The 17,842-nt window shown below is 55.2% G+C and overlaps 1 protein-coding gene across 1 annotated transcript in view; it reads left to right on the top strand.

The window, feature by feature from the left end:
- TFEB (transcription factor EB) overlaps positions 1–17,842 on the top strand; it is a 46,987-nt gene that overhangs the window by 335 nt on the left and 28,810 nt on the right. The window lies entirely within an intron of this gene.

Genomic DNA, 17,842 nt, shown 5'->3' with positions numbered 1-17,842 from the left:
GCCCGGCTCGTCCGGCGCATGGCCGGGGCGGCGCTGCCCGCGGAGCTTGGGAGCCCCTCCAGCCCCTCCCTTCAGGCCCGGGCCGGGGGGCGGCTTCTCCGCGACCTTATGTAACCAGGCGGGAGGGGCCGTGGCAGGCATGGGCCTTCCCGGCCCGGGAGCTGAAGTCGAAGGGGCGGGAGGCGTGGGAGTGAACTTGCAAGAAGTTTTGAGGGCGTGTGGGCCCAGCGCCCGCTTCTTTTCCACCGGACGCGGCTGGGGCGGCGGGTGGCACAGGGGAGGGCGCCGGAGGTAGGGGAGTGTGTGGGGGCCGAGTCCGGCCGAGCCAGGCCCTGCCTGGATGGTCCCGGGGAGTGGGCGGGCCGGAGCGGCGCCACGCCCCGGGGGCCGGGCTGCTGGGGGGGGGGGGTGCTGCGGGTGGAAGTACCACCTTTTCCTCCCTTCCCGCCCCTTCCTCCCCCTTGGTCTCTTGAAGAAGCCGCTCCAACCCGCGTCGCCTGGTATGCCCGAGAGCAGTCTTTTTCTCCCCCTTGCATTATTCCACGACGTTAGGGAACACCAACCTCAGATCACACCACTCCTGCCTTCCCTGCAGCTCCCAGCCATCTACCCGCCCCCAGAGTATCCCCCCTCCTTCCCGGTCCTGAATCCCGGAAAACACGCCCCCTTCCCCCGATTCCTTGAGTCTGCACCTCCCAACCCCAGGCTGTCCCACCCCCAAGTCAGCACTTCTCCGCCGTCCCCGCCCGCCCCCGGTACCCCGATCAACCATTCGGCCGAAGCGGCGAGTGCGCTCGCCTTCTCGAAGGGAGCGGGCTGATGCCAGCTCGAATCCCCTCCCCTCGGCTCCCTCCCGCCCGCAGTTCTGGCTTCACGCACGGCTGCCCAGAGCTGCTCAGGGTTGCGCGAGCAGGTTCGCGCCGCAGCCGCCCGGCGCTCCCCGGCCGGGCTCGCAGGGGGAGGGAGGGAGGCGGGGGTTAGGGGTGGAGGGAGGGCGCCCGGGGCGGGGCTCGTCTGCCCTGGGCTCCGCCACCCCCTCCTCGTCGAGCCAACCCCTCACCGCTGGGTCCTTTTCCGATGCCGCGCCCACCCCTGGCGTCGACCTCACGCGCGTGTGTTCTGGGGGTTGTTATGCGTGAACAGTTCCTGGACCAAACTCGAGCGCTTTGGCTTAGCGTTCTCCGGGGAAGTGATAGTTAATCCTTGTGATAGTGATAGTTAACCCTTGAGTGGGGAGGGGGTACTTAGTTGAGCCGGGAATGGGACAAGGCTGGTGTCGGTCCCTAGTGACGCCTCTGGGATGTGGGTTCAGAACCCTGATGGCTGAGATTCCACCCGCCCAAGACCTGGCACTCTTGGCCAACTGGGGGTGGAGGGGAAGGTGGGGGGCTGGTCTCGTGTGGGTGTCTTCAGAGCAGAACCAGGCCCTGCCCTCAGGGAGATCACAAGTCTGGGAGAGACAGCCGGCAAGAGTTAAAGGCAGGCCAGAAGAGGCAGGCGGAGGAAGGGCTGGCCGCCTCCGGAGCTTTACCTGGTAGTCTGAGGTATGCCTGGATCTTGCCTCAGTTTCCCCAGCCATGGGGAAAAATAGCAGTTCACACGGACCCCTTCATTCTGCCTGCCTCCTGGCTTCTCAGGCAGAAGAGTTGGAAACCAGGCAATGGAAACGAAGAGCTGTTTAGGGTGACTGTGTGCTCTGCATGTCTGGGAGCGCAGCCAACGTTGCTTACAGTTTACGAGGCCTGCTACAGCTGCAGTGAGTGCTGTTTTGCCCTCAGTTCAGCTCTGAGGTGCAGCCAAATGGGAGCCCAGGTTTCCTGATTCTGTGCTCTGTGGAAAGGGTGCAATGGTTGGGGACATCTTCTCAGGTGAGCACTCAGTCCCGAGAGAGCCCCTGGGCTTCTGAGGGGCTGATGGCCTGGTAACTCACAGTTGAAGGTGGGTAGGAGGGTGGGCCGGGGCTCGCAGGAGCCTGTCCTGTGCTCAGGGATGCTGGGGGTCCCCAGCGCTCACCCCACGGTCAGTGAGGCCTCCCTCCTGCCTCTCAGCTGGAAAGCAGGTGGGAGGGGCTTCCCACCCCTCAAGCCTGGCTGCCCTTTGAGGGTCTGGCTTCTGGCCCCATCCCTCCTGGGGCTCTGTTTATGGCTGTAATTGCATCATTAGCCAGAGTTTATAGAGTTACTTAGCACCTGCCCCCACAGGGAGTGGCCTAGCCACCCCCCGGCTTCTGTCTCTTCCTTTTCAAAGTCGACTTGGTTTCTGCCGGCAACTGGGGTTTCCCCAACCGCAGCTGGCATGCAAGCCAGGTTGGGCCTTTGTCCTAGGGATGGAGGGCAGTCAGCACTTGGGGCCCAGCTTGGGGCTGCCCTGGAGATGACCGTGGAAATTGGGTTGGCCTCCTCTGATTCAGAGGGGGAGGCGGGGTTCAGGGCTCCTGGAGCTGCCAGCAGTGTCCACATCCCAGGACGCAGTGGGTGTTTTTGCATATGATGTATGTATCCGCGTCTGAAAAGAGAGGTAAAAATGCACACACTTCACAGGCAGCTGTGAGGAGTCAGGTGCCTGGCACATGGTGAGTCCAGATGCTGCTCTGTGTCTGTGTGGGGTGTGTGTGATTGATGGGAGTTTGTGTGTGTGGTTATGAGGTCGTGGGTATCTAGATACATGTATGTAGATGAATTGTGTACACACATGTCTATGAGCATGTAAAAATAATATTAATAGAATATGCATCTACTCTCTTTATGCTATAATAGAGCAATATTGTAATAAAACTTAGTCATAAACTATAGTTGCCAACATTTATTGTGTATTTACTCTTCAGAATGAGGTAGAAATTATTATTTTCATTATACTGATTCAGAGAAGTTAAGCAGGTTGCCTGAAGTCACACAGCCTGGAAGTGGTAGGGATTCTAACCCAGGCCCAACTGAGTCCAAAATCCATGTTCTCAGTCCCTGCAGGGTTCCCAGGAGTTCTCCCTTACAAGGCTGGGGTGTGGTGTGACAGGAACCTTCTTTTCCCTATCGGGATCTCCTGCTCTGAGCAGTGATGGGACTTGCTGAAGCCCCTTCTCCAGGGCACACCTGTCTCCTGACTGCTCTTCTGAGCTGCTGACCCAGGTGACTGAAGGGTCCCCCGGCGAGAACTCTCCTGCCTGGCTGGGGGAGGAGATGGCTTCAGACAAGGCTTCCTGGGTCTCCTTGGCTACCTCAAACATGCCCTTACAGTGCAGCCCTCAGTAGGCACTTGTTTAATCAGATGAGGAGAAAAAGCTGGGAAAGTACTTGGGTGAGAGCCGGACAGCAGCGAAAGTCCTGAGAAGAACCCAGGAGACCCCGTGTTGACAGGCCATGTGGCTGGGCCAGTCCCTGTCTCTCTTAGCTTCCGTTTCCATATCTATACGCCTCCATCACCGGTGGGGTCCCCTCCAGCATGAGCCTTCTATCCATCTTTGGCCAAAGCACCCAGACAGGAGATGCTTCAGAAAGGGTGGAGTGTGGGGTGCGGGGGAGGTGGGGGGCAGCCCAAGTCCACCCCATAGAGCTTTTGCTAAAGGCTGGCCCCCGTGGAGCCATCAGCCAGCTTTTCTTGGGACAGAGCCATTGCCACCGGGTACTGAGCACTGGGCTAAGTGCCCCCAAGTTGGGGGGCGGTCAAGAGCACGGGCTCTGGGGCCAGGTCGCCGGGTGTGGAATCTCAGCTCTGCCGCTTGCTATGTGGCCCTGGGCCAGCTGCTGTCCTGCACTGTGCCTCTGTTTCCACACCCAGAACGCGAGGAGTATGGTAGTGCCTGCAAACAGTGCTGTCAGGAGGGCTGAGTATGTTGCTGCTCACTGCCTTTACAGCACTTAGAACACTGCTGTGCTCCAAGAAATGTTATCATAATTAACTCCTTTAACTTCTTCATTTCTCATTTCCAGGTGAGGAAATAGAGGCATAGTGAGCTCTAGGGGAGAAATAAAGACCTATGGGTTGCAAACAGGCCTCCCTCGTGGGTTTAAGATCCTCAAGCAAAATGCCTTCAGTGGGGCTTTGCAGACTCCGTGGCCACAGTCCCCAGCACCCCCTGCTGTACCACACCCAGCCTGGTGTCCACAGTCGACAGCAGAGCAGATGGTCAGGCCTGCAGCATCTCTACCACCCATGCCCTGCCCGGCCCTGCTCCCTGAGACTGCTTGGAGTGCATCGGGCCCGGTCACTACTGACTCCTGACCAGAGGCCCTCCCTTGCCCTCGTGTTGCCTGGCCCTCCTGCACTCTGCACCAGAGATACATACGGATCTCCTTGTCTGCAGTGTCACCAAGACAGAGATAAGATCTCAGCCATAAGGCTGGATCTGGGACTTATCGTCATGCCCACAGGAAGTGCTTTGTTGCCTGTGGAGCAATGGGTGAGAGCAGGTAGCAACCAAGAGGGGCAGAAGCAAGAGGCAGAGTCATCATCAGCTTTCTTTACTGTCTCTTAAGAAGGAAGAAAGTGAGCTCCGGTCATCCCCACCCTTGTCCATCTTCCTGGGGGCCAGGCCACATTCTTGGCTCCTGTCCACACAGCGGGGTCCCACAGTCAAAGGGGACGACATGAGATTAATTCAGGAATTCCAGCAGGCTCTCTGGAAACGAAAGGAGCGTATTCCCTCATCCTAGCCCTTGTTCATGCTGGTCCCCTTTTCCTGACAGTCCCTCCTCTGCTTCCCTCCCTATAGGCAAATCCTCTGTCCCTGTAGGCTTACCCTTCCAGGGAACTGCTCCATCTGACTGCACTTCTGGCTGGATATTAGGATGACCTGGGGAGCTCTTAAAAAATACCGTTGCACCTGAGTCTTTGGGTAGAGGCTTGGGCATCAATATTTTTTTTTTTAGTATGTGTGATGATTTTGATGCCCTGTCTCTCAGACAGTGGTTCTTGTCAGGTGGGCGTCAGCATCAGGATTGGTAGAACATTTACTGTCCCCCAGCCCCGCCCACGGTTTCTGAGTGGATTCCTATAGGTCCAGAGTTTACAATTCTGGCGCACTTTCAAGTGATGCTAATGCTTCTGGTCCTGGGACCCCATTTTGATAACCTACTCTTTGATAACCTACTCTTTTGTGACTACCCAGGCCAGAGCTTTCTGTTTCCTGGGTCTCCGATTGCCCAGGGTCTCTTAGGCCCATCTGCTTTTCGAAGCCAGGTCCCCAGGGGCAGGGACCACTGTGAGATCATTTGGTGACCACTAGTCTTTGGTATCAGAGAAGGCGATGGCACCCCACTCCAGTACTCTTGCCTGGAAAATCCCATGGACGGAGGAGCCCGGTGGGCTGCAGTCCATGGGATCGCTAACAGTCGGACACGACTGAGCAACTTCACTTTCACTTTTCACTTTCATGCATTGGAGAAGGAAATGGCAACCCACTCCATTGTTCATGCCTGGAGAATCCCAGGGACGGGGGAGCCTAGTGGGCTGCCGTCTATGGGGTTGCATAGAGTTGGACAGGACTGAAGCGACTTAGCAGCAGCAGCAGCAGCAGTCTCTGGTATGGCCATCCTTCCCTCCTCCATCCTGACTCTCTGCCCCTACATCCCATTAAACTGACCAGTGTCCAGTCTTGGCCCCACCCTTGGGGACGAGTACTCAGGAAATAGTGACTGCTTCAGGCAGGGTGAGGTGGACAGCGCCAGTCCCGAGAGTCTTCAGTACTGGGGGCACGTCCTTGGAACCAGAATAGCATTTCTGGCTTCAGGGGGTGGGAGTCCAGAACAGCCCCTCACTCTCCCTAAGTGAGGCTGTCAAAAGGTCCACCATGTTATTTGACTTTCCCACCCCATAGAGGGTATTTGATCACTGTTTGAACTGCATTTTTGGTGAATAATAAAAATGATCAAACACAGGCAAGAAACAGCCATTCCCTTCCGCTCTCCTCACCCTGGAGACACCGGGCCAGCAGATGGGGGTCATTGTTGGGGGTCGAGATGTCTCCATCATCTTTTAGGGGGTCCTGGGCTTTGAGGGCAGCAGATAGTTGGGGTGACCCTGTGGGCTTGCCCCAAGGCCTGTAGTAGCAGAGTCTTCCTTGGAAGCCAGGGGAAGCTAGCTATGTACCGGTTGCTCAGCACAGCTTCATGGAGAGAGTAGCTGAGTGTGAAATGGGCCCAGACCCAAGGACATACAGATGCTTTACCCAGGTTTCTGCCCTGCAGGAGCATCACCACCTAAGACCCAGGAACGCAACCAAGCAGGAACCCCTTGCCTCCACCCACCCGCAGTGATCCAGGCCCAGCCCACTCTGGTGGGCTCCCAGCCTGTCTCTCCCTGCGCAGAGTTTGCAGCAGCCCTGCCCATTGCCTGCCCACCCCTGCCACTCCCCAGTTCCACCAGTGGGTCTGTGGGGTGGGGCTCCGGTTTGTTTTCCCCTGTTTGCCTAGGGAAGTCACAGCCTGTCCTCTGCCTTGTTTATAACTGGTTTGGGGACAGCAGCTGCCCCAGCCCCCTACAGTCCCTGAGGGGTGCAGGGTGGCCAGGAGGTGACACACTATCCTGTGCCCCCCCTGCCGCCGCTGTCCCCGCCCCCCTCGCCCTGGCCAGGTGTTGTCGCTCTCAGCTGCCCCTGCCAGCGCGGGGCCAGCTGACTGGGGCTGCAGGGCTGTGGGCCTCAGAAGCCAGCTGGCACTGCCCCTGTGTTTTCGAGAGGAGGGGACTGGGACCCAGGGAGGCTGGGGGACCCACTCCAGCATACACTCGGGTCAGCAGTCATGGACAGACTGGGTGCCTAGCACTGTGCGAACCAAGCAGGATGGGTGGGAATAAAGACACAGCTCCTTTCCCAAAGCTAATGGCCTGGGAGAGGGGATGGGGGGAATTTCAGTATCTGCAGAGGACAGAGAAAGGCAGAGCGATGTGTTATCGTACAGAGCCAGGGACTAAATGACCGCAAACGTGCCAGCACCTGGCCCTTTGGTCTTAAGAACATTCTTCCTTTTTTTTTTTAATTAATTTTTATTGGAGTATGGTTGCTTTACAATGTTGTGTTAGTTTCAGATGTAAAGTAAAGTGAATCGGTTAGGCACACGTGCATGCTAAGTCGCTTCAGTCGTGTTCGACTCCTTGAGACATTATGAGCTGTAACCCGCCAGACTATATGTCCACTCTTTTGTAGACTCTGTGGGGCTTTCCAGGTGGCTCAGTGGTAAAGAATCCACCTGCCAGTGCGGGAGACACAATAGACTTGGGTTCCATCCTTAGGTTGGGAAGATCCTCTGGAGGAGGAAATGGCAACCCACTCCAGTATTCTTGCCTGGAGAATCCCATGGACAGAGGAGCCTGGTGGGCTACAGTCCATGGGGTTGCAAAGAGTCAGACATGACTGAGCACACATGCATTCCCATATAGGTCATTACAGAATATTGATTGGAGTTCCCAGTGCTATCCAGTAACCTACTGCTATGTAGTAGATTCTTATTGGTTATCCTTTTTACATATGTTAATATATAGCAATGTATATATGTTAATCCCAGGCTCCCAGTTTATTCCCCCTGCTCACCCTTGAAGAGCCTTCTTCCCTGGCCAAGGGAAAGTTTTTACAAAAGGGCTTGGGCCCGTGCCTAGAACTTGGCTCAGCGCTTCTCACCCGCTGAGAAGACTCCAGGAAGGACTTGTTCTCTTGACCCTGGGTCCTCCCACTGGGGGGGTTGCCTGTGCAGGCCCAGGGGCCTCTCCCCCTGGACGGGGCCCTCCCCTCCAAGAGACCTGGAGTCTGCTGAGTGCCAGGTGAGGCCACGGGGAGGCTGTTGGCCCCTGAGCCCCTCACCTCTCGCTGAGGCCCTGGGCTCTGGGGTACGTGGTGCTAATCGGGCCTAACACAGGCCTCTTTGGACCCGCCTGTGCTGAGCCCTGAGACTTGGGCTCGGAACTACAGGCGGTGCGTCTGCTCCCCCGCCCCAAGCACTCTTCTCCTTTCTCTCTTTGCTTTGCCCCTCCCACCCCCATCCCTCTGACTATCTATTTCCACAGCAATGGGAACTTCAGCCCTCGATGCAGGTGTGTCTCCTTGTCCTGCTCTCTGTCCCCCTCCTCTCCATCTTCTTCATTTCATTTTTCTGCCTCCCTCCTTCTTTCGGTGTATTTATAGGATGAGTGAGGCCTTCCCTGTTCCTCCAGTGCCTTCCCAGCCTGGGCCTCTGAACTCTGCTGTCAGGGACCCGGAGGAGCAGACCAGGGCAGGGTGAAGTGGGCATGAGAGAGCCTAGCTTCATGCAACTCTCTCCCCTGGGCCACCAGGGGCATATGGTGGCTAGGATGCTCCAGGGTTCAGACAGAGATGAAAAGGGCTGTGGTACCCAGGTCCTGTGGGCGGAGGGGCAGCTGGAAGAGCCCTCTACAAACACCCCTGGTTGTCGCTGGCTCCTCCAGACCCGTGACCAGATATAGAATCTCATCCACTTTGGCCGAATCATAATGGTTTGCAAAGCCAGGTGGGGGAAGAAACTATTAGACTTCTATTTCGATGTATTTGTATCTCATCCTTTTCTCCCTCCTTTTATTGTGAAATATAGCCTAATTGCCAAAAAGAGCATAAACCTATGTGGATAATATAACAAATAATTATAAACGTAAACACCCAGGTTACCACCACCTCAGTGAAGACACAGAATGTAACCTGCATTTGAAATCAACTTGTGTGTTCCACCTTGGTCATAAGCCCCTTCCCAAGTGAACCACTATCCTGACTTTTTTTTTTTTTTTTCCCTCAGTGTGGGCGTGCAGTAGCCTAGTTCCCTAAACAGGGATTGTACATCTGCCTCCTGCTTTGGTAGCCTGGGGTCCCAACTATTGGACTACCAGGGAAGTCCCTCTACTGACTTTTAAGATAATCAGTTCCTTGCTCGCCTTGATCATGTTACCACCTCTACCTGTGGCCTTTAGCAGCAGAGCTTAGTTTCGCCTGATTTTAAATTTATGCAGCTGGAGTAACACTGGGCATGTTCGTTGACCAGTGGAGAGATCTGGCTACGCTGTTGTGAGTGTCTGCGTTCACGTATCAGCATCCACTCTGTGAACTTGATACCATATCTGTATCCATCCCACCACTCGTGGACGTTTGGGTTGCTTGCCTTTTTTGGCTGCTGTGAACAATGCTGGAAGAATATCCTGGAATGTGCTTCCTGCTCTGTTGGTGTGTACATTTCTTCAGAAGTCCATATAGAGTGGAATTGCTAGAGTATTGCTGCAGGGTATACAATGCATATTTCAATTTTAGTAAATTCTGTGTGAAGTGGTCGCACCAATTTGCTCCTCACTGATTGCTCTGTATCTTCACTGATACTTGGTATCAGTAGACTGTTTTGTTTCTGTCCTGGTGAGCTGTTGAAACTGTAACAGTATCTCATCCTGAGTGTAATTTATATTTCCCTCCTCCTCTTTTTTATAGATCTATTTTTGTGTATGTTTGCTCATATGCATGACATATTCATACACTGGCATTTATTAACACTTCCTGAGAAAAGAAACTTATATTGGGGGTGCTCAAAATTTGTTGCTCACAGGGGTGTGTGATCAAAATAATTGAAAGACCACTGAAATATTGAATGGCAGGGAGGAGGCTGGTTTGTAGGTTGGGGTTGGGGAGGTGGTCTTGGGATGAGATTCCCAAGTGGTACTGCCTGCCAGGGGGGCAGCCCTGCCCAGAGAGTACTGAGCCCACGGGGTACTCACCAGCACCTCCAGGCCCTCCTGCCTGGCACATCTACAGCTCTCGCAGCAGATACCCTTCAAGTTAGAATTGGCAGGCGCCTGGCTTTCAGGTCCTTTTAGGGCAGCAGTTCTCTTTGTCTCCCAGGGGACATTTGGTGATGTCTGATGACATTTTTGGTTGTCACAACTCAGGGAATGCTACTGGCATCTAGCGGGTAGAGGCCAGAGATGCTGCTAAAGGTTCTAAAGTGCTCAAAGAGCCCCTCAAGAAAGAGTTACTCTGGCCCCAAGTGTTAGTCGTGTTGAGGTTGAGAAACTGTGACCTGGGAAGGGAGCCAGGAACCTGAGATTTGCTGTGAACTTGCTGTGTGGCCTTTGGGACGTCCCTGAGTGCTGTGAGTCTCGGGCTCCTCATCAAAAAGGAGGGGAGCCTGTGTCCTGCGCCTCCCCGCCACGGGTGGTCGTTGGGACTGGGGAGAGGGGGCTGGCTGTGTGGGCATCTTGGAAGGTGTCCCTGCAAAGAGGCCCTGGGCCATTGTTTCCAGGGGGTGAGGGGTTTCTAGAACCAGCCCTTCCCCTTGTCTGTCCACAGAGCTGGAGGCGCGTGAGCCCGGCCCTGGTTCCTGCCACTCCAGGCCTCAGCGGGCTGTGGCAGAACGGCCTGAGGGCCCCTGCCTTTTGATGAGGGCTGCAGAAATGAGGGGCTCTCAGGAGAGCCCTGGGGCCCCAGGAAATCATTCCTGACTTTTTCTTCAGCTGGGTGGGAGTCCAAGGCTGTGTGGGATGATAAGAGGTGCTTATCATATTCCTTATCTGAGGCTCTGTTGCAAGTCCAGCGGTGAAGGGTGGGAGCCAGAGGTCATTCTTAGGGGCTTTGTACACCCAGGCCAGGCTCTGTGTCCTTCTGGAGTGCGCCCTCCCAGGGAAAGCCCAGGATCGAGCCAGAGTCTGGGTCAGCGCTCTCAGGGCCCCTCTGACCTCCCAGTCCTGGGGTTCACTCCCCCCATGCATCTCGAGGTCCCTTGGCCTGCCTGGTCTCCCCTCTGCTATGCTGTCCCTTCCTGAGATATACCTGTGAACGGGCCTAGTAAACTCATCCACCCTGAGGTGCAGACAACTAATAACAGCTCAGCGACTTCCAGCCTTTCTTGACAAGCGGTATCTACCTATCAATGTTGAGAATCCCTTAGCTCCGAGAAGGAAACACTAGCGAAATGTCAAGTGTCTTGGGCTATTAGAGAAGTGCGTTGGGGGCTGAGGAACCTCCGAAATCTCATGTAGTGAGAGCCTTTTCCCACAAGCTCGTGTGGTGGCTCAGAGCTTCACAGGACCTTGCTGGGTCTCAGGGTCCGTTTCTAGGTGGGCCAGAGTGAGGCTGTGAACTGGGTGTCTGGAGACCCTGGGAAGGCCCGGGGCTGAGGTCACAGACATGTGGTCAGTTAGGAAGGAGGTGAACTGCGGGGCTTCTGACTAAGGAGGGGCGGGGAGGCTGTGCAGGTTAGGGTTTGACCCATTCGGGACCCAGCAGGAGTCCTGCAAATTCTTGCCCCTCTGTGCCTCTCCGTCTTGGTGCAGGGGCAGCTTGGCCTGGGGCCCTGTGAGGCCAGGCTGTGTGAGGGGTGGAGGCTGTCAGAGACTCAGTCTGGGAGCAGGGAGGGGCCCAGTCAGTGGCCTGGAGCCCCGGGTCAGTGAGATGGGAGCTGGGAGCCCGTCTGCCTCGGATGGGGTTGTGGGTGTGTGAGGCCTTCCGGGCCTGTGGTTCGCCCTGCACTGTGAGTAGTCCTCAGCAGAGTTTGCAGCTCCCAGGGGATTGTGTAACTTCCTCTCAGGCCAAGGTGCAGGGGGCTGGGTGAGAAACAGCCCTAGGGAAAATGAGGAAACTGGGGCTGGCGCTGGGGCAGGGGCCTGGCCCTGGGCTCTGGCCCCCGGAGGAACTGAGCGTTCCTGGGGGCCTCCTTCCAAGGGGCTGCCCTCGCCTGGGTACGTGGGCATGTGTGCATACGTACACAGGGAATGTTACTGGCATCTAGCATTACTAGATGCCAATGTTACTGGCGTGTGTGTGTGTTGTTTGGGGGTGTCTCTGGGGAGCTGGGTGAGTGGGGATGAGGTCCCGCAGGCTGCGCTGGCCTGGGGCTATCTTTCGAGCAGGATCAGAGAAGCAGGTGATGCAGGGGAGGGGCAGGAGAAGCTGACTGCCAGCCCCACTTCTGAGGAGCCGCTCCTGGCCTCCTCTGCTGTCTCCCAGATGCGTGCGAGGCTCGAGGCTCGGGTGAGAAGGGAATAGGCGTGATGTGCTTAGTGGGCTGTGGCCAGGCTGCAGGAGCTCCTCGCTGACGTCAGAATTGAGAGCAGACGCTGAAGGTCAGTCTGGGCTCGATTCCTGTCCTTGCTGCTTTTGCAGCTGTGTGATGCTGGTGCCTCAGTCTCCTCTTCTGTCAAATGGAGATGAGAGTCACAGGGCCCAGCGTGTGTATTCATCCTGAGGGTTAAAAGACTTAATGCACGTGGCGCGAGTATACATCATACGGTATGTGAGCATGTTTGTGTGCAAACAGCAAAACACCAGATTCACGCTGATTCTTTCTGATGGCAAGGATTAGGCATGTAGACTGCGGGTAATAACAAGCGATCCTGTTTCCAGGGCTCTCTCCACAACAGCTGTTGTTTAGTAGCTAAGTCATAGCCGACTCTTTGAGACCCTATGAACTGTAGCATGCCAGGCTTCCCTGTCCTTTACTATCTTCCGGAATTTGCTCAAACTCATGTCCATTGAGTCAGTGATGCCATCCAACCATCTCATCCTCTGTCATCCCCTTCTCCTCCTGCCTTCAATCTTTCCCAGCATCAGGGTCTTTTCCAATGAGTCAGCCCTTGGCATCAGGGCCACAGTATTGGAGCTTCAGCTTTATCATCAGTCCCTCCAATGAATAGTCAGGGTTGATTTCCATTAAGATTGACTGGTTTGATCTCCTTGCAGTCCAAGGGGCTCTCAAGAACCTTCTCCAGCACCACAATTAGAAAGCATCAGTTCTTTGGCCTCAACCTTCTTTATGGTCCAGCTCTCACAACTGTGCATGACAACATAGCTGTGACTATGGACTTCTGTAGGCAAAAGGTCTCCGCTGTTTTAACTGCTGGGTTTGTCATTGCTTTTCTTCCAAGGAGCAGGGTGCACTGAGAGGAAGATGGGGGGCTGGCCTTGCTGCTCATCAGCTCCAGCTGGGAGCACTGTCTTCTCCCTGTACCATCTCCAATCTCACAGTCAACAAATATAAAGAATGACACTGATATAGGAAATGGCTTTCTTATAGTTGAAGGGAGTAGACTTCCTTAGGTGGAGCTCTCTGGGTTTAAAGGCCACTCACCCGGAGGGCAGGATGGGGCAGGATGGTTAAGCACGTGGCTCCAGATTCGGCGGCCCTGGCTTTGACTCCTGCCTGAGCCTGTGACCTTGGCCTCAGTTTCCTCACATGTAGAATTCCTTACAGTCCCTTCCTCCTAAGATGATGGGGAGGATGAAATGAGATACTGTAATAAAATGCTTAGCACAGGCCTGGCCAGAGTCAGTGCCCGCCAAATGGATGGCTCTCTTGGGCACCTGTTGCATGGAGGGTTGTGTGCCAGGCTGGGAGCGGGGCTACGTGGATTTCCTTGGAGGGCTGTTCTCTGAATTGTGGATCAGGGCTGCTGTTTGGACCCTAATCAGGCCATGAAGTCAGCTTACTGGGTCTCAGTGAAAATGAAATGAAAAGGAAGTAATAAATTAAATGAAAAAGAATGACAGGAAACATCCAAGTGTAATGCACAGTGCTGGTGAGTGCTGTTTTGTACAACTTTGGGGGGTTTCACGTACATGTGAATACGCACTCCGGGCTGTGTGCGTGTGTGTGTGTATACTGGGTCAAATAAAATATACTTTTCTGTGAGTCAGGGTCAAAATATTTGGAGTCACTGCCTGCGAGATGATCTCCCTCCATGTAGTGATGTTTATGGAGCATCTACTCAGTGTGAGACCAAGTTCCACATGTGGGAGCCAGAATGGGGGGACGGGGGTTCAGGGCCCAGATCTTAGCAAAGTGGCTGGGTGAGCCGGCCCTGTGGGGTCAGCAGAGACAAAGGGCTGGGGGTGGTCAGGTAGGGCTTCCTGGGTGATGACATGTGCTTGTGGGAACAGTGAGAGGAAGCAGTGCCTAGGGTGAGTGGTTGACTTGGGATCTGGAGATAGAGAGCACGCCCCCCAATGGAGGCTCCCTGTCAGTGGAGGGCGCAGAGCCAGACCTCGCCAGAGGTGAGGGTGAGGGTTGTCTGAGGTCGGGCTGGGCACGTTTTTCCTTGCTGGGGTGGGGCAGAGGAGGACTCGGGTTTAGGGGTGCTCCCGGACCTCAGGACTTGCAGGGTCTGCAGTGACAGGTGGGGCGCAGAGCTCAGACCTCTCCTTCTTCCCCCTGGCCCCCTGGGAGCTTTCTGAGCCTTCATCTCCTCCTTTCTGCTGCCCCTACTGGCTCTGGTGGGCCTGCCTGGCCTGAGACCTGACTCAGCCCTGAGTCCTGGTCCAGGAGCCAGAAGACTTTCTATGACTTAGATCTCTGCCCAGGATAAGTCGGGGACTCCATTTCTTTGTCTGTAAAGTGGGCACACGAATCCCTGAGCAGCCAGCCGACTGGGTGGTGATGCCCATCTTGTGACCTCACGGGGATGAGCAGCTACAGGAAGTGTGGCGAACTCTGGGTGGGTTGTAACTCTTGTCTCTAAGGCTGGGAAGGCTCAGGCAGGTCATGAGGGTATCAGCTGCCTAGCTGGAGAGCCCCTACCTTCCCAACCCGTGACCTGGGGCAAGGGTGGGGAGAGGCCTGTGACCCATGGTGAACTGGGGATATCCCCGGATCTGAGGGGGAGATGGCCAGTTAGGGGCCCCAGAGGATGAGACCCAGGCTGGGAAACCCAGCCGCTAGAGCCCCCACCTACATAGGGTACCCAAGGAACCCCAGCTTGGACTGTGAGACCATGTGGAGGGGTGCGCCCTGGGACTTGGTAGAAGTCAATTTCCAGAAAGCTATGGGTGGCTTTGAGCCTGCGGAGCCCAGAGCCCTGAGGCTCAGGCATGTACTCCCATAGGAGGATGTGGTATTTAATGAGAGGTCATGCATATTGAGTACCTACTGTATGCCAGACACTGTGCTAAGCGCTTTTGTATATTTGCAGATTTCATCCTCGCAATAACCTAACGCCCAAGTTTTTTTATACATCCCGTGAGGAAACGGAGGCTCAGAATGGTGAAATCTCTCTTGCTAACTAGTGAGTGGCAGGGCTGGGCTGAGGGCTTGAGTTCTGGATTCAGGATACCAGGGTTGAAACCCAGGCAGTAGCACTTGCCAGCTGTGTGACCTTCCTCGGATGTGAGCCTGAACTTCTTTGCCCATTCGTTTCTTGCTCAATGAAATGGGCAGAACCCCAGTGCCCTCCTCAAAGGGTTGTTGGGAGAATTACGTGGGATCATGGAGGTCAAGTGCTTAGTACTTAGGACACTGTTTCTCCTGTCTGCACCAAAGACCAACTATGTGGCCCTGGGCGAGTTCTCTGGTCTCTTGGGTCCCAGTCTTTCCAGCTGTGTGACATGGAATACTAACCCCTTCTCTATCCTTCTCAAGAGGATTGCTGAGGATCAGATGGAATCAAAACCCTGGATGGGTCATGAGGGAGGCCTCCAGAGAACAGAGATCCTAGACTCTTGAGCGCCCAGAGCTACCAGGAGTTTTTCAGGGTTTGGGGCTGCCTGCAGGTCCTGATGTATTTTGTCTGGGCAGGCTTCAAGCTTTTGTTTCCTTCTGGCTTGTGCAGACCTTTGAAGTGCTGACCCCAGATCCAACTCCAGAGTTTCTCAAGATGCATTCTGTGGAAGGGTTTGGTGATCCAGCAGGTTTGGGAGAGTGTGAGTTAAAAAAAAAGGTGGGGGGATGAATTTCTTTGCTACAGGACTTGTTAGAGCCTTCGATATGCTAATATTCATTATGCAACCCCCATGTGTGGTCATGATGTACTTCCAGATATCTCAATGGCCTGCTGTTCAAAGCTCCATTTTCCAGATGGAGAAACTGAGTCCTGGAGGGAAGGCTAAGAAATGGTTTTCCCAGATCATGGGAAATTTCCCATGTTATCGTTTCCGTTTCCCAGTTATCTATAACTGAGCTGTGTGACTAGATGCCAGGGCTCCTGACTCCATGGCCAGGACATCCGCTTCTTTCCCTCCTTCCTCTGTTCTGCTTTCTTCCTGAAGGAGCTTCACCTTTTTCTGGCCCCTTCCCTCTCTCTCCCAGCAGCAATAGAGTGTATCCTGTTCCTTCTGGGCCTTGCTGGGTGATGGGGTTGTGCCCAGCACCCGGCCTCCTGGGTGATGCTTCTGGGCTGGCAGACGGCAGTAAGGCGCCACCCCAGCTGAGCAGCTCCTCGCAAGTTAATTCTGTTTTCTGAGCCTCGGTCTCCTCAGCTGCAGAGTGATGCTCGTCACCTTGTCCCTCACCTGCAGGTGAGAGGTTTGGCTCTGACATCGTGCGAATGTGCTCTGTTCACCTGCAATTCATGTCCAGATGTCCATGAGTCTAGCAATTCTGATCATTTTGGGGAAGAACAGGGAAGAAATGAGGGGGCCCCTGGTCATGGGATCTGATGTGGTTCTGACTCCCCAGGTCCAATTCGTCCCCCATGTTTGACATCTGCCCGTTAGGATAATGCTGGTCCTGTCTGCTCCCAGTTCCGCTGGTGACCGGTCTGAGTGATGCTAGAGACCCGTTTCACAGAGGAGGCATGAAGGCAGGGGAGGGGAGTTGGGAGCGTGGCCTCTTAGTGTCCTGTGGGGGGTTGTTGTTAGAATTGGGAAAGACACTCAAGTGTCTCCGTGCTTCGGGTCAGTTCTGCCTTGAGAGGGTGGGTCTCTGGAGTCCGCCTGCTCGTTTGATGCCCCTTCCCCTTCAGTCAGGGAGCGTGTGTGTGCGTGCCTGCATCTCCCTCCACTCAGCAGAGGGGGTGTAAACATCCCAGGCTCTCTGCTGGCTGCGGTGGGCGCTGAGGGATAGGCTGGGGCGTGGACCAGGCTGGCTGGGGAGGTGGGAGGAGGTGGTGCCTCCCTGGCAGCATGTCCTCACCCAGAGGGCTGTTTGCCCGGGTTATTCTTAGCACTGACTCATTAGAGAGACTATTTTTAGCCCTGTTTCTAAGTGTTGCCAACATCTGGTGCAGCCAGTGCTGAAGGGGGTTGGGGGTGGCAGGGGCGACCCCTTTGGGCATGACTGGGGACCCAAGCCTCTGGCCAGACAGTGAGGACACTGCTTTCTGCACCTGCCCATTGCTTGAAGCTGGGCACGCAGTAGGTTTCCTATTCATGCTTGAGTGTTGAGGGCGGGCCCACAACTGTTAGGGATGGGGGTTGGAAGGTGGGATGAGGGTTACCATCCAGCCAGAGAGTGAGTGAGCTGATGGTGCTCCCCAGGTAGGCGTTCCCCTGTCCGTCCCTCAGGGGTGCCAGTTGGCCTCTGATCCCTGAAGAGAAGGGCCTCGGGGGAGGAGGGCTAGCCCCCAGCTGGGGCACTTGTTACAGCGACCACTGTGGAGGAGCTGTAGACATTGTAGGGAACGACAGTGCCCAGGGGTGAGGTGTGCAGGCTCGGGGCCAGACTGCCTGGGCTCAAGCCCTGGCTTTGCGACTTCCTTAGCTGTGTGGCCTTGGGCAAGTCATCAGCCTCTCTGTGCCTCAGTTTCCTCCTCTGTGAGATGGGAGTGGGAGTAGGGTGTTGTAAGGGTGAGGTAGGATAATGGCCGAAGAGCTTGCCTAGTGAGCGCTGTGGCGCAGGGAGCTGGTGGCTTTCTCACTGTTGCTAATGTCACTGTTACTAGCGAGAAGCTCTGCCTGTGCCTTGGGCTGGGGAAGGAGGCGTGTCAACTGAGTGAGGTGAAGCTTGGGATGGGGCGCAGAGGGAGGGGTAGTACCAGGGCATCATGATGGGGTGGTTTCTGCCAAGCTGCCCCGAGGGATTAGGGCACACAGGTGAGTTGGAATGTGGGCTTTGCCCTTCACAGGTTGGGTGAGTCACTTAACTTCTCTGAATGTCCATTTTTTCTTTTTTTTTTTTTTTAATCTACAAGACAAAGATGATACTAGGTAGGCTATAGAGTTATG

The sequence above is a fragment of the Capricornis sumatraensis genome, chromosome 22, assembly GCF_032405125.1.
Source record: "Capricornis sumatraensis isolate serow.1 chromosome 22, serow.2, whole genome shotgun sequence".
NCBI lineage: Eukaryota > Metazoa > Chordata > Mammalia > Artiodactyla > Bovidae > Capricornis > Capricornis sumatraensis.
This window is presented reverse-complemented; position numbering and strand designations above follow the sequence as displayed.